The sequence below is a fragment of the Pleurodeles waltl genome, chromosome 5, assembly GCF_031143425.1.
Source record: "Pleurodeles waltl isolate 20211129_DDA chromosome 5, aPleWal1.hap1.20221129, whole genome shotgun sequence".
NCBI classification, from domain to species: domain Eukaryota; kingdom Metazoa; phylum Chordata; class Amphibia; order Caudata; family Salamandridae; genus Pleurodeles; species Pleurodeles waltl.
Window position 1 is genome coordinate 815810927 of NC_090444.1, and position 14077 is coordinate 815825003.

Genomic DNA, 14077 nt, shown 5'->3' on the forward strand with positions numbered 1-14077 from the left:
CCGTGCACAGTTTTCTCAACAATAATTTCATTGCAAATGTTGCAATGATATCAATTATATCATAGAAGATGTCATGAGCTATGTTCCCTGTATGTGCGCACTGTAGCTTAATTTAGCGCCCACAATCGCCCAAGCGCGCTCTTCGGGCGAGAGTACCTTGCTCAACCTGCCCGTTTCCATTGAGCGGCGCAGAAACTCCCTTTATTTCGATGCCAGTATGCAGGAAGCAGCAGCAGTGCTTGGTGCAACAGTTGTAAAGGATTATATGCAGCAACCACCCCCTCCGTCTCCATCAGCCCAGTGTGGATCGCAGGTGCTCGGAGGGTTCGGAGCTGGCCTCTGAAAGCATGGGGAATCTGTCAGCTAGGTTGAAGGCTTTGTCAGCAGCAGTGAGTGGAGCCTATGGTGTCACCTGCCTGGGGGTTCATGAGCAATGGTTTTACTTGAAGAGTTTGCAGGCTGTCTGTGGCGTCTCTCCAGGACCCTGGCGATCTGCACTGGCAAATTATAATTTGAAGCCCATTGAGTGGGAATTTAATATTTCAGTTATCAACTCTACACTAATGTAATGTATTCCCAATTGTCCGACCTGGATTACGGGTGCCTCAAATAATGACTGCTTTTCACGGAGAAGCAATCCGATGTTCAATCTTAGAACAAACTGTTACCATCCTCCTCCACAAGACTGGCTCACTGTCAGTCATTTACTGCTAGACCATGTGCTTTTGGTCACCTTGGCTCTCACATTTAAAACGGATGTATCATATGCCTCTAGGCGCAAGTAAAAGTACTGAAAGTGATTAAAGTGTATGAGTTATCTTGTGTGCATGAGATACAAACCGAATCTGTACTTGTGCGTAATTTTCCATATTTGGTCAAAAAGACGTGTAGTCCTCGAGGTGGTTCACTTAGCAAATTAATATATTTTACACTATAACTTGCCAATTCATGAATATAATGTATGTATTCACTTTCCACTGCTGGTGAGAGCCACACTGACCCAAGAGCACAAGGTTTGTCAGTATTAACACGATGATGAGCCAGGGCCATGGAGGAGGCTACCAAGGGTGATACGTGCGTCAGTGGCATGGCGTGTGCCAGACCAGTAGAGGACGCTGCCCAAGAGAACATGGAGAACCAGGCGAGTAGAGGAGGTTGCTCAAAATTACAATTTAAGTCAGTGACAAGGGCGGCTAGACTCCTTTTTCAGGAATAATATGCAAGTAACTAAAACAGGGATTTGAAAACGTGGGAACATCATATCGTGTTTTCAGCTAAAGCCATTAGCTGACTCTGCATTGTGGTTCCATTATTTATTTATTCTCGTTTTTATGTACAGGCCGTGTTTAGGTTGAGCATAGCAGCGAAATTGGTCCCTCCTTCGGTCAGTTCTGTTACTGCCTTGGACATCGACCCTGTTTCATGGCTAATTGCACTTTTGCCTATACGTTTGACTGCGAGCAAACTTCTTTTTCCTTTTGTGCGTCTCCTTCGTGCTGATGCGCAGGGTGGCCGTGGCGATTTGAATCGGCTTTCCTCTGTGAAACTGTTTTACTTTTTATTTACAATTTATATGGCACGAAAAGTCCTCTTAGGAGTTTACAACACTAATAGCTCTAACTCGAGCAAATGCGTGACCCATTCCATTGCAAACGATTGTTTTTTGTTGGAGCCAGTTCCAATTAATTTGTTAGACACAATTGTTGAAGAGGGTGGTATCTATCAGGAGAGTTGTTCCCATCTTGAATTTTACAAAAAGGTCGACCTTTCAAAATACAACTGTTCATGAAAGATTAATGTGGACCTTGAGTTGGGTCTGGTGAAAGGGAAGGAAGTTTCAAATCTAAAGGCTGCTTGGGAGCCAGTACGTGGTTTTAATTGATGGAATCATTTGAGGCTTCATTTTGACAGAACTGCCTTAAAAGGGGCTGTGTGTGTGAAAATTCAGAGTTTGGTCTTTCATTTTCTAACAGACCTTTGAAGTAGTTAGTGTTTGGTTGATCGTGCACTTGCTTGATAAATTATTGCATGTCTTTGGGCACGTAGCCTTGGCTACAGCTCATGGATATACTTGACTGCTGCACACAGAGGGGAAAAAAGTTACAGGGAAAGTTGGTCATGAGTGATGTAATATGTGGAGTAATAACCTCAGGCCCTCTTGTGTGAATTATCAGCAATAGGGGATGGGTTCCCCGGAGCCTTTTCAAGGTTTGAGGGGGGGGGGGTTGCGCATTCACCTCCTTATAATAATCAGCGCCCCAGGTGGTGGGATCCCTGTATCCTCTTCAGGGCTCGGGAAGGGGGCTGCATGCCACCCTCCTCCTTGTATGAATAGGAGCCTCAGGGCCTTGGAAAGGCTCAAGGAGTGGGGCCACCCCCCCCAAATAAAATACACAGCACCACCCCCCTGGGCCTGACCCACCCTGTTTATTTTTTATTTTTGTACATTTTTTATCCCAGGTTAGTTCATACAATGTAAACTTGTTTTAAAACTGTTTTTGGCTCTACGGGTCCCTCTGGGACATACCCAGCTGGTGTAGGGGAGTATGGTACTCTGCCCCTTATATCTTTTTTTAAACCTTTTTCTCAGGGAAGTGGACTCGGTCTCAGAGTCTTAAAATGGTTGTTGCCACATCTCTGCTGATGTGGTGGCAGCCAATCAGATCTTATTTAGAAGCCTATCGGCTCCACTGATCATTCCCTCGTGTGAAATATACACTGCTTTTGAGATGTAATTGTTAAGAAACTGCAGATATACACCAAATCACGAAAAGCACACTTTCTGGGCCAAGATCTAGCTCTCTGCCAAATTGAGTGTAATTCCATTCAGTAATTGTGTTGTACCTCTGTTTGGAAAAATGAATGGAGAAAAAAAGTTTAAGGACTCCCACCCCCAACTATCATATATATATATATATATATATATATATATATATATATATATATATATATATATATATATATATATATATATATATATATATATATACAGCGCGGCGGTCTCCTAGGTAATTATAGTTAGGTCTCCTGTCCATAGGTAAAGCCTTTTTGTGTTGCTAATAACACCGTTTGACGAATTGCCACAAAACATTCCAAAAAAGTGTTACTTTTTTGACTACTTTGTGCATGGAAGGTTTCAGGGTGATCTGTCAAGAGGGGGCTGATGAAACATAGGGATCTCAAATAGCAGAATCCCCATGCAATTTCTATAGATTGCTTTAAGACAGGCTACAACAACAACTGCTGAATGGAATTACACCAAATGTATCAGGAAGCTAGATCTTGGTACACAGGTTGTGCTTTTTGTGATTTGGTGTAAATCTGCTCAGTAGTTCTTGAAAAATTACGGATACAAAAAATAGCTATTTGGAGGGTCTTGAGGGACTCGTGCAGGAGCACCAGTTTAAAAATTGAGCATTTTGATTGGCCCAGGGAGCTTTATTTCCTTTGGGACATCTCGCTGTCGCGGGAGTCAGACTCCTGCAAGAGCAAGCACTGTTATTGGCTGCCAGCAACATGAGAAAAATATCACTTGCAGCCATTACAGGTCTCAGGTACTTGGTCTCCTGTCCTGAATAAAAAAATAATAATAATTATATAAGGAGGCAGGGTGGGAACACCCTGACCCTCTAAACTCCATGGTGGGGGCCTACCCTGGTCCAAAACAGCAAGATTATGGCAAAAATGCTGTGATCCCAAAGGACTTTTGCAGGTTCAAAATGTACTACAAAAAATACAAAAACAAAATGCTGGCTGGGCTGCATTTAATTATCTTATGCCATGGGAAGTCTACCCCGGTGCTGATTTTATAAAGGAAAGCAGGACTTCATAGCCCTCCATCTTTCAGCCTTGAAAGGCCACCCCAGAACTGAAATTAAAGAAAATGGGGGGGGAGGGCCCACTCTTCGTGGCCGAATCCTTCATGGAAGCCATTAATGCTTCCTGCTGACCCCATCACCAGGGTCTGGCTCAGGTGCTATGTCCTGGGGAGCATACCCCCACGGCAGAGCAGTTCTCCTGACCGCAGTAGCATGGGCAGAAAAAATCATTTTTTTTGCCCTTGCTTGGCAGAAGCAATTTCAAATCTCTCACCAACCAGGAGCAAACACCAAGTCCACTCTTAGCAGCCTGGAGCTTACAAAATGCAGAGATGTGGGCAGAGAAATGGATCAAAATATTGCTCCCTCCTGTAGGGAGCATCATTAGGAGCTGCTCCCCACGGTTGGAAGAAATGCTGGCCTTGGGGCTCCCCTGTAGCTCCCAACTATAAGGTATGGTGGGTGACCTAGGTGGGCCCCAGGGTTTTATATTGTGCAGCTTCCTAGAGAATGGTGCCCCAGGGACAAAATTGGCCTGGGGAGAAGAGTGGTGTGTGTCCCTCTTCCCTAGTTGACGCTGGACCCTGGGAAATGGGGTCCCCGAGACTGAAGTCGGCCCGGGAATGCGGCTGCGTGCATCCTTCCCCTTGAAAACTGGGCAGGGCACTAGGGGATTAGCTCTCTGGGGCTGAAATCGGCCCGGGGAGGGAGGCTGCGTGCTGCCTTCCCCCTAAACAATAACCCTAATTACAGGGCTGTCTGGGGCTGAAATTGGCCTTGGGAGGGCAGCCCCATGACTCCTCCCTCTAAACAAGTGAAGGCACCCTAGGTGTGGTCCCCAGGGCAGAAATCGGCCCTGGTAAGGGGGGGGGCACACGTGCCCCCATGCCCTTTAAAAAAAATATATATATATATATTGCCCTCGGCCTGGGTCCTCAGGGCCTAAAGAGGCTTGGAAAGGGTGGGGCACGTTACGTTAGATATAGGTACGACCCTGGGTGATGGGGTCCCCAGAGTTTAAAAAGGCCCAGAGAGGAGGCCATTACAGCCCCATTCCCCTTTATTTAAACAAGTTGCCCTGGGGTATGGGTTTTCTGGGGCCGATAATGGCTTGGGGAAGGAGGCACACAGTCCTCCATCCTCCGTCCCCTTTATTTTTTAGAAATAGCCCCGGGGAATAGGGTTGCGGCTTGGGGCATCTGGCTTAGAGAGTAGCTATAATTTGTGCCCTAAGGTAACTATAACTTGTGGCCCGCCATGCACAGTTTTCTCCTCAATTTTATTGCAAATGTTGATGTGATAATATCAGTGATGCCATAGATGATGTCATCAATGATGTAATATGTCGGGGAATTAGCTGTGCATGGTGAGTGAGCGAGTTAGTTAACTTAGGGAAGGAGTTATAACTACTTGAAATAACAGCTGAATTTCTATGGTTTTGTGAAACTATAACGTCCCTGTAACCTTTGTTTTTTTTCAGTGAATTTCTAAGGTGTTTTAATGTTAAGTAATAATAAATAACCGTACGTTAATCCAACCCTTGCCGTGCCCCAGCTGTCTACCATCCACAGCAGGGGTTGGCTGCAGGGCCTGGCCAAAGGGCCAGGCCTGTGGCAGGCCCTGCAGCCAACCTCCCATATGCCTCCAACCCTCACACCATGCACGGCCTTTAGATGTGTGCAGTGGGGGGGTTGGCATCAGGGCCTGCAGCCAACCCCTCTAGGGATCCAACCTTGTGCCACATACTGCATTTCTTTTTCCTAATTATGATGTCTCTGTAGTAATAGTAACAGTTAAGTAAATGTAAACGTAATCAACAGTTCTAGGTGCCTTTTGTAGCTCATCATCACTGTTGCTGCTTCCTCTTTATTTGCTGCTCCCACAGCCAAGCTAGGTGCCTTGGGCCATCGCTCCATTTTTTGTTTTTTTGGTACTGCATGATTTGTGTTTATTTCCTAGGTATTTGCGTTTATTCTTCTATTGTGAGCTGGCAGTGGGGAGCGCTTGTTGCTCCTCTGCGGCCACTTCCTTGAGGAATCCACACCTCAGTGTGTCTGGGGCTGCTGCGCCGAGGTCCACCAATCTCTGTGAAGCGCGACTGCGCGCTCCTCTTTGTATTGGCCCCGGTCATCGCGCAGTGCAAAAGACTGTTTCTGTCAAGTCAGTGTGGCCGACCGGGCATCCGATCTTTACTCGCCTGCCCCGTCACGCCTGGAGCGAGATGCCCTGTAATCTGGGGTCTGTATTTTAACATGAAGCGCCCGTTCGCTTCCTTCATAGACACCGGCCCAGGTGGTGAAGTGACCTGTAGAATAAATGGGCGTTTGTGGTGTCACAGTGAGTTTTCCCTGTCATTGGCTCTGCATGACCTGAATAACCAGCTGGGAGACCCCCACTATGACAAATCTCTCTACTCCCAGGCATATCTCCGCTGCACACTCTGTTCCAAATTACATTGAGTGACCCCGAGGAGACCTATCGGAACACAACCCCTCCAGATCACTCCTGGCCCTGACTCCCCTTCCCCAGATATGGACTCTCCTTCCTCAGATGGTGACCAAGAGATGGGGTCTCATCCTTGGCACCCTTTCCCCAGGCCCACACCCCGAAGCCCCCGACAGAGGACTCTCCTCAAGGGGCATTGGACATGCTTGATCTGGACCTCCTGTAGCACCCCCACTTGTCTGAGTGGACGCTGGCAGACAAAGTCACACACTGCGTTGCGCGGCTCTCCGCAAACCACTCAAAGGAATTCCTCAACCGCCTACATATGAAATACCCCAGTCTGTCCCTGAGTGATAAGGTGGCAGTGACCCCCAAGGTGGAAGAATGCATGGCCACCTTCCTGGGGAAATTAATGTGTGACAAAGAAAAGGGGATTGACAGGTCCTGGTGAGCTTGCCAGGAAAAACTCTTGGATGTGTCCGCGCCCTTACCTGTATCCTAGACATGGCCGAAGACACTAAAGCCTCCAGCACTCTCAGACCCCCAGACATCTATCCGATTGGGCCCAACGGGCGATTATCTTCCTGGGGAACTCAAACTGTGCCATCTCCATGGAGAGGCGTTGTTCGCTCCTCATAAAATTGACCCCAAACTGGGTGACCTCGCCAGATATGAGGCCGGCCCTCTTGACCAGGCATGTTTGTTCGCTACCCCTTTGTCTGCGAGTTGGGAAAATTTGTGCAGACATCATTGGACAAGGCCCAGACTTCTGTCAAACAAATTTTTACATCCTGGAATTTCCCAGGGATTGGCTGAGGCAAGGGGCTGCTCAAATCCCCAGACCCCCTGCAGGAGCTCTGTTTCAAGAAGAGGACAGTACCAGAATGCCTCCAGGTTTAGAGCTTTCTACCAGACTAGACTTATCCCCGGCACAGGAGATCACGAGGTGGCCATATGGGTGGTGGTGGCGGCGGCCCCAAATCCTCTCAAAGTGAGTGTCCAATTATCCTTCCACCACAGGGTGGGGGGCAGGTTACAGATGTTAATTTCTAATTGGGAATCCCTTATCTCAGACGCATGGATGCTTTAAAAGGTGCAGGGGTTCAACATACAGTTTTTTGGCTCTCCAATTCAATGAGGCGTCCCCCTCCCTTGGTGTTTTCAGCCAGGGACATGGCACTGGTGGACTCTGAGGTTTCAGAATTGCTTCACAAAGGAATGATCGTGGAGACTCTGCCCCATCCAGTGGGGTTTCTTAGCAGCATCTTTCTAGTGGACAAGCGAAATGGCGGTCAACAGCAGGTAATGGGTCAGTGCCTCCCGCTCTTGCTGTCACACCTTTGAACGGCTGTCTCGCTCCTAGTCTCGCTATGCTTCATCATCAATGCGCAGAAATCCATCCTTATCCCTAACCAGTCCCTGGTGTTCCTGGGCCTTGTAGTGGATTCTGTTTGGGCCACGCTCAGCCTGCCCTCTTGGAAGGTCAATAGGGCAGGATGGCGGCCAAGCCCTCCACTTCCTTCAGCCATGATTGTAGGACTGATGTCTTCCATCCAGGTCATATTCCCGGACCACCTCCATTATCAGGCCCTACAGCGCCTTAAAGCGTTCCAACTTCGGAAGGGACTCAAATATTCACAAGTGGTCCCTCTGTCGGCAGAGGCACACGAGTAGATACAATGGTGGCTCCACCCGCATGGAGGCCTGGAAGGGCCGGGTGATATTAGGTTCTTCCCCAGACCTGATCATAGAATCCGATGCCAGCAGCTCAGGCTGGGGGGCCGCCTGTGAACCCTTTTCCACCGGAGAACAGTGATAAGCTCAAGAAAAATCTATGCACATCAAGTGCCTTGAGCTCCTCTGGCATTCGCTTGTTCATGGTCAAATCTTGGACCAAGTCTCGGGCGAAGTGCTGTGTCCTCCTAAAGAAGGACAACGTTGCGGTGGTGTGATACATAAACCACTTGAGATGCAGCCGTTCCAAAGCCTTGTTGGACCTGGCCAGTTCCTTTTGGGAATATTGCCTCGCGATCCAGATCTCGGTGACGGCGGAACACCTCCCATGCAATCCAATCAGATTGCTGAGTGGCACTCCAGATATTTGAGGGATGGGAGTCTGCGGCAGCTTCATCCGTGTCTCTTCTGCACCCTCCAGGCCCTTTGGGGCTCGTTCTTTATGGATCTCTTCTTAAGGGCTGGATCACCAGATACTTCAGCTGGAGACCGGATGTTGAGAAAGAGGTAAACAAACACTAATAAAAAACTAACAAGTCCAGTACAACATGCATAAAACTACTACACACATCCACTATACTACAAAATGAAACACATAGGTTAAATAAATTTACAACGTCAGTAGCTCTAACTCTCACAAATGCGAGACCTATTGCATTACAAATGTTTGTTTGATAAATTGAGTGCAAAATCTAACCCACTCTGGTATAGTGTGAAGTTGGAGGCAATTGTTATATAATGGGCAGAAGACACCTGTCCAAAATTGAATATCCTACATGAAGAGCATAGTGGGAAGACACTTCAGGCCTCTAGCACTGTCTGGTCTGACACTTTGAATGGCATCAGAGACATTACTGTGAATAACGGAGATGATAGGGCAGTGGTTCCCAACCTTTTGACTTCTGTGTACCCCAACTTTATCATTACTAGAACCCTGGCACCCCCACTAAATCATTACTGGAATCCTGGGACCCCCACTGGGTCATTACTGAAAGCCAGAGACCCAGGCCTAAACACTGTTGATGATTTGAACCACAAAACAATTCACAACACACACAGTGAAAAAAGCATTCCATCAAACACATACACAAATGACACATTTTAGTTAATTTGCAAACAAACAAAAAATTCATAGGAAAGTTCGAGCTTTTCTAAATTCAATTGAAGCCACACATCGGCCATGCTATATTCTATTTGATGCACCTGCACTTCTCCCACAAACCAATCTGAGGATACTAATTTAATTTTTAGCCTCCAATTTCAAATTATATGATATTTACAGTTCTTTTAAACATGTGCAGTTGTCCATTTAGCAATTTTTATTTTATACACTTTATCAATCTGTTCATATTATTTAATTTCTAAGCAGTCACGGACCCCCTGAGGAGGCTTTGTAGACCCATAGGGGTCCTCAGACCCACAGGCTGGGAACCACTGGAGTAGGGTATATTACTTTCAGAAAATAATTCTAGGTTGTACCTCGTCCATTCTGCAAAAGCTTATATTGAAATTGTTACCTGGTCTTTTTTACCATTTTATATAGTATATGATCCTTGGCTTGAAAACCTGGATGTGCAGTTTTAAACTGTTTGCATTCTTCTCATGCTTTTTATTGACAGTTGCCCACTAAGTGCGGCTGTTCACACATGCTTCATGGCACTGTTGGGGGCTCAAGCATCTTTGCTTCATATTTAGGTCTCTCCTGGACAGCACATGAGCTGTTTCTTAAAAACCTTTTGTTTACTAACAGTGATTTGGATGCCACTTATTACTTACCCCTGCTAGGTTTCATTCTGGCTCTCATTTGCTTACTCCTTATTGGTCAATTGCTGGAGGCTCCCTTCATGTATAGGGGCGAGCGCAAATCTCTCTTTGGGCTTCAAAACACGCCCATGTCACGTCAGTCTTTCATTGGTTTGTGGGCTTGCTTTCATTAGTGAAAGGCATGCATACGTCATGCCTTTTCCGGTGTTTAGCTCTGCTTGAGTGCAGCGACCAAGTACTGAAAACAAACGAGGCTCCATGTTTTCCATCCGATTTCTGCACTACTTTTTCTCTTTTTTCGCAGTGCGATCTCACTGGGCAGAAGTCAAGTTCTTTTCATGACATCGATCCTGTTACATAGCTAATTGCACTTTTGCTGGTTACGTAGATAATTGCACTTTTGCCGATAGGTTTCACTACAAGTGAACTTTTATTTCTCTTTGTGTGTCTGCTGTGTGCTGATGGCGGACGTCAGCTCGCTTATGTGAAATGTTTAGTTTTCAGTTTGTATGGTAAGAAAAGTCCGGTTAGTTATGTGAAACTGTTTGACTTTTCATTTTCAATTTGTGGCAAGAAAAGTCTGATTAGGAGTTTACAATACTTATTGCTCTAGCTTTAGCAAACGTGAGACCCATTGCATTGCAAATGCTTGTTATTTTTATGTTTTTCACTCACTTGGAACATGGACTGATAGCTTGAGTCCATCTGCTGCTCATTCTTTTAGTTGCTACTTTTTTCTTTAGGTTTAAGCACTTTGGTAGAGTACCTCTTTTAGGTCGAGTAAAAGCGTTTGACCTCGGGTATACTTTAAAATATACCTATACTGTGTGCTTAAAGCTATTTTTTTGTTTTGTTTGCGGTGTCCTCTAAAAATCATCCTTGCTCACTAGTGGCCAGTTCTGCCTCTTTGTCCCTCCTTTTTCTCTTTCAGACCAGGAACCAACTACCATATAATTACACCCTGTCCTGTTTATCTCTTTTGTAGGGGACTTTGTTTTTGCCTGCTCATCTTACACTGTTGAGTGTGTTTGAGAGCAGCCATGCTTCCTTGGCCAAGTCCTCCTGCAGATCTCCCTTCCCCCGAGGTCCCTCTGCAAACATAAAACAGCAGATGGGGGTGTTTCCCAGGCCAGCTTGCCCTCTCTCTCTTTGTCTTGTTTCTTCTGTGTCTCTCCTTTGCGCTCATGGCGGCCATGTTGCAATCGTAGGACTAAAAAAAAATTAAAAAAAATATAATAATAAATACACGGGCTGAACCCATTAAATAAAATGTCTAATATAGAAAAGTCAAGGGTTTTTGCTTTAAACTCAGCCACCTCAAGGCAAAGCTTTAAATGATGGCGTGAGAACAGCTTTTCTTCAGGAATTGCCCTCTTTTTCTTTGTGTAATTGCAATTTTAATGGTTAGCCTGCCATCTGGCTGCCATGTGGTGTAAAACATAGGTAGTTTTAAGTCATTCTTGGATAAAAAACACCCAGCACTCTTTTGTTTCGTAGTTTTACTTTTTTTTGACACACTGGTAAATGGCGTTCTTTTAAAACAAAACAAGTGACAAGCATGTTAGGAGGACTAGGGTGTGTTTGGTGTCTATATTTGTAGGCATTGCGTTGTACTGTAAAATATATATGCTATTTCATGCTACTTAAGTGCCTCCTGGTTGCTGACCAGTGTAGTCCTGTCAGACTCACCCAAACTTGCTAGGTTTAGTTGTTATAGTATATACTTATTCTATGACCTCACCAAGCATTGGTGTCACGCGTCTGGGACAGTGGCCTGTTACAGTCACGTTGCTGGAATGCGCTTTAGCATGTCTGTGAAGCAAAGGAGTGTAAGGAACAAACAACTTTGTTATTATGCACTTGCACTGTGTCCGCTAGTCATCACAGCTGGAGCGCTCAGTCAGCTTCAAGATGGCTCCTATGTAGGGTGTGAAGAGCTGGCAGCTGAAGAGAGAGGAGTGTATATTTGCACTCATAATAAAGACGAACCCTAAAGTTTTTTTTTTTTTTTTTTTTTTTTTTAACCAAGCAGAACAGCAACAGCCACAGCACAGTATAACAAGCTAAAAGAGTGCAGTGAAAGTTTCAGCTACTGATGTTCAGTACCGCCAGGGTATGGCCATTAAGAGACCAAGATGGCAGGTGTGGTCTTAAGGAATAATACACAAAATAGGGGTCTTGTGGTTGTCCTATCGGACAATATGAAAGTAGGTGTAAGGCCTACGTGTTGGGTTGCTGTTTGTGGCTTCAGGGTTCCCGAGTTGAAACACCGCTTTCACCACGTGACCACATTGTGTGATCCTAGGCAAATCACTTCATTGTCATGTTTTCCTGTTCCTTAATAAGCTGAAATTGGGAGCAATCAGAAACAGTCCCCCTAAAGTATGAGTATTTTATTACAACTGGACTTTTACACTTGGTAATGCTATAGGTAGTGTCTTTACAAGACAGGTCGACTGTACAATTTAGCAAGATGGCCCTAACATTTTCACCCACAATGGTGTATCTCCCCAAATTAATTTTCTGTGACATTTATTCATAAAGCTTTTGGCTACAGCCTTTTGCTCAAAGAATACAAACTATATTCAGATTAGATACACATTTACAGCAGAATAACAGACTGAATCAAATCAAAATAATAATACGATATGCTCTTTCTGTTTAGTTCAAATCTGGGTCCACACACTAGGTTGAAGGGAACCCCAAAATAATATTAAAAATATAATGAATAATGGCAATATTTTCATTTTGTGCTGCAGAGAGAGGAAGAGGGTAAATGGAAGTGCTTTAGTTATATGCAGGGCCACAGGAATTATGTGGCAGAGGACCAAATTATACAGCAGGTTTGACCAATATATGTGGCAAGAAAAGTCCAGTTGTGGATTTACAACGCTAATAGCTCTAACTTGACCAAATGCGAGACCTATTACATTGCAAATGCTAGTTTTATCTGGCCCCACTCTGTACTACCTTTTTTTCGCTCCACCCTTCATGCTGCTTGCCCATCCTCTCTCCCTCCCTTGATGCCCATGTTGTTGCTGGTCTCCCCCTATTCCTCACCTTCTTTAATTGATCTGGGTTCTTGCTAGCTCCCAACCCCTCTATCCCACTCTGTTGTCGTGGTGCCCTTGATTCACCCTTCCTACCTCCGTCTACGTTGTCTGCCGAATCACCCTCCCTTCATAATAAACAGAAAAAAAGCACTGACACTGCTTTCCCCATCCCCTCCATTGTCAGTCTAGCCATCCTCCTGCCCCACGCCACTGCCACGCTTCCTTTTCACCTTTTAATCTTGGAAGATCAGCCGTTCCAACGAGTCTGGTTATTTTCTTAATTCTGCTAAATAAAATAGATCAATGCACACAACCAGGCGGTTCATCATCTTGGTGTGGCTAGCCTGAGACCTGAGCAGTAGTCTATCCCATCCTGGCATGTTGCTGTACTGTCATTACATAAGGGCACATTCATTTTTTATATAAGCTCAGGGAGATTAAGCGATATGACTAGAATCAAAGGATGTTGAAACAGTGCCTGGATTCGAATTCCAAGTCGACAGCTCTGGCAGTAACACCACATCCTCTCCACACTTCGAGCTTGAAAACCAGGTGGTTGAAAGGCAGGTTGTTGAGCACAGCTCAAGCAACTGCAGTGTGCTGAAGTTCACTCACTATAGTCCATGAAAGCAAACTATGAAAAGTACACAGGAAAGGCATATTGAAGATCGAATGGCAATAAACACAGGTGCCAATGCCATAAGGAGGGCGCCACGGGCCTTAATGCAAGATAGTAATGTAGGTTCCCCCCTCCCCCCCCATTTTGACATTAAAAAAAAATAGCCATTCATTAGAGTGAAGTAGGCGCCGTGTTCATGTACCTACTTCAAGGAGCTCGATATAAATGTAAGTTGCCATAATATTGCTCTTCAACAACTGAATAGGACCAAAGAGACTAAAAAAACTGCTTCAGATACTGGTGGCCCAATCAATGTTTTTCCCCACCCCCTTTTGTTGATAAGTTCCCCTTTCCCCTCACCTCACCAGCAATTAAAAAAAACAAAAGTGATATGCAGTCAGCGCTGGCCTCGTTATGGGACTTTTTTTCCATTTCAGTTTCAACCATACTACAAAGCAAGCACACTGCTGTACACTATGGCTAAAAAACATTGAAGGAGATTATAGCACTCTCTTTAGCAACACCCTGTTTGCCAGTACTTGTTTGAGCTAGCATTAAAAGCAGTAAAGGGCTCCGAAAACCATGATTGATCTGTGTGACTTGTCATTGAAACAAAATAGGACTGTGAATGAAAGTCATTTTGA

General features: G+C 45.3%; 1 protein-coding gene across 8 annotated transcripts in view; it reads left to right on the forward strand.

Moving 5' to 3' along the window:
* The window catches only part of PTPRK (protein tyrosine phosphatase receptor type K), a 1183996-nt gene that overhangs the window by 460096 nt on the left and 709823 nt on the right, over positions 1–14077 (forward strand). The window lies entirely within an intron of this gene.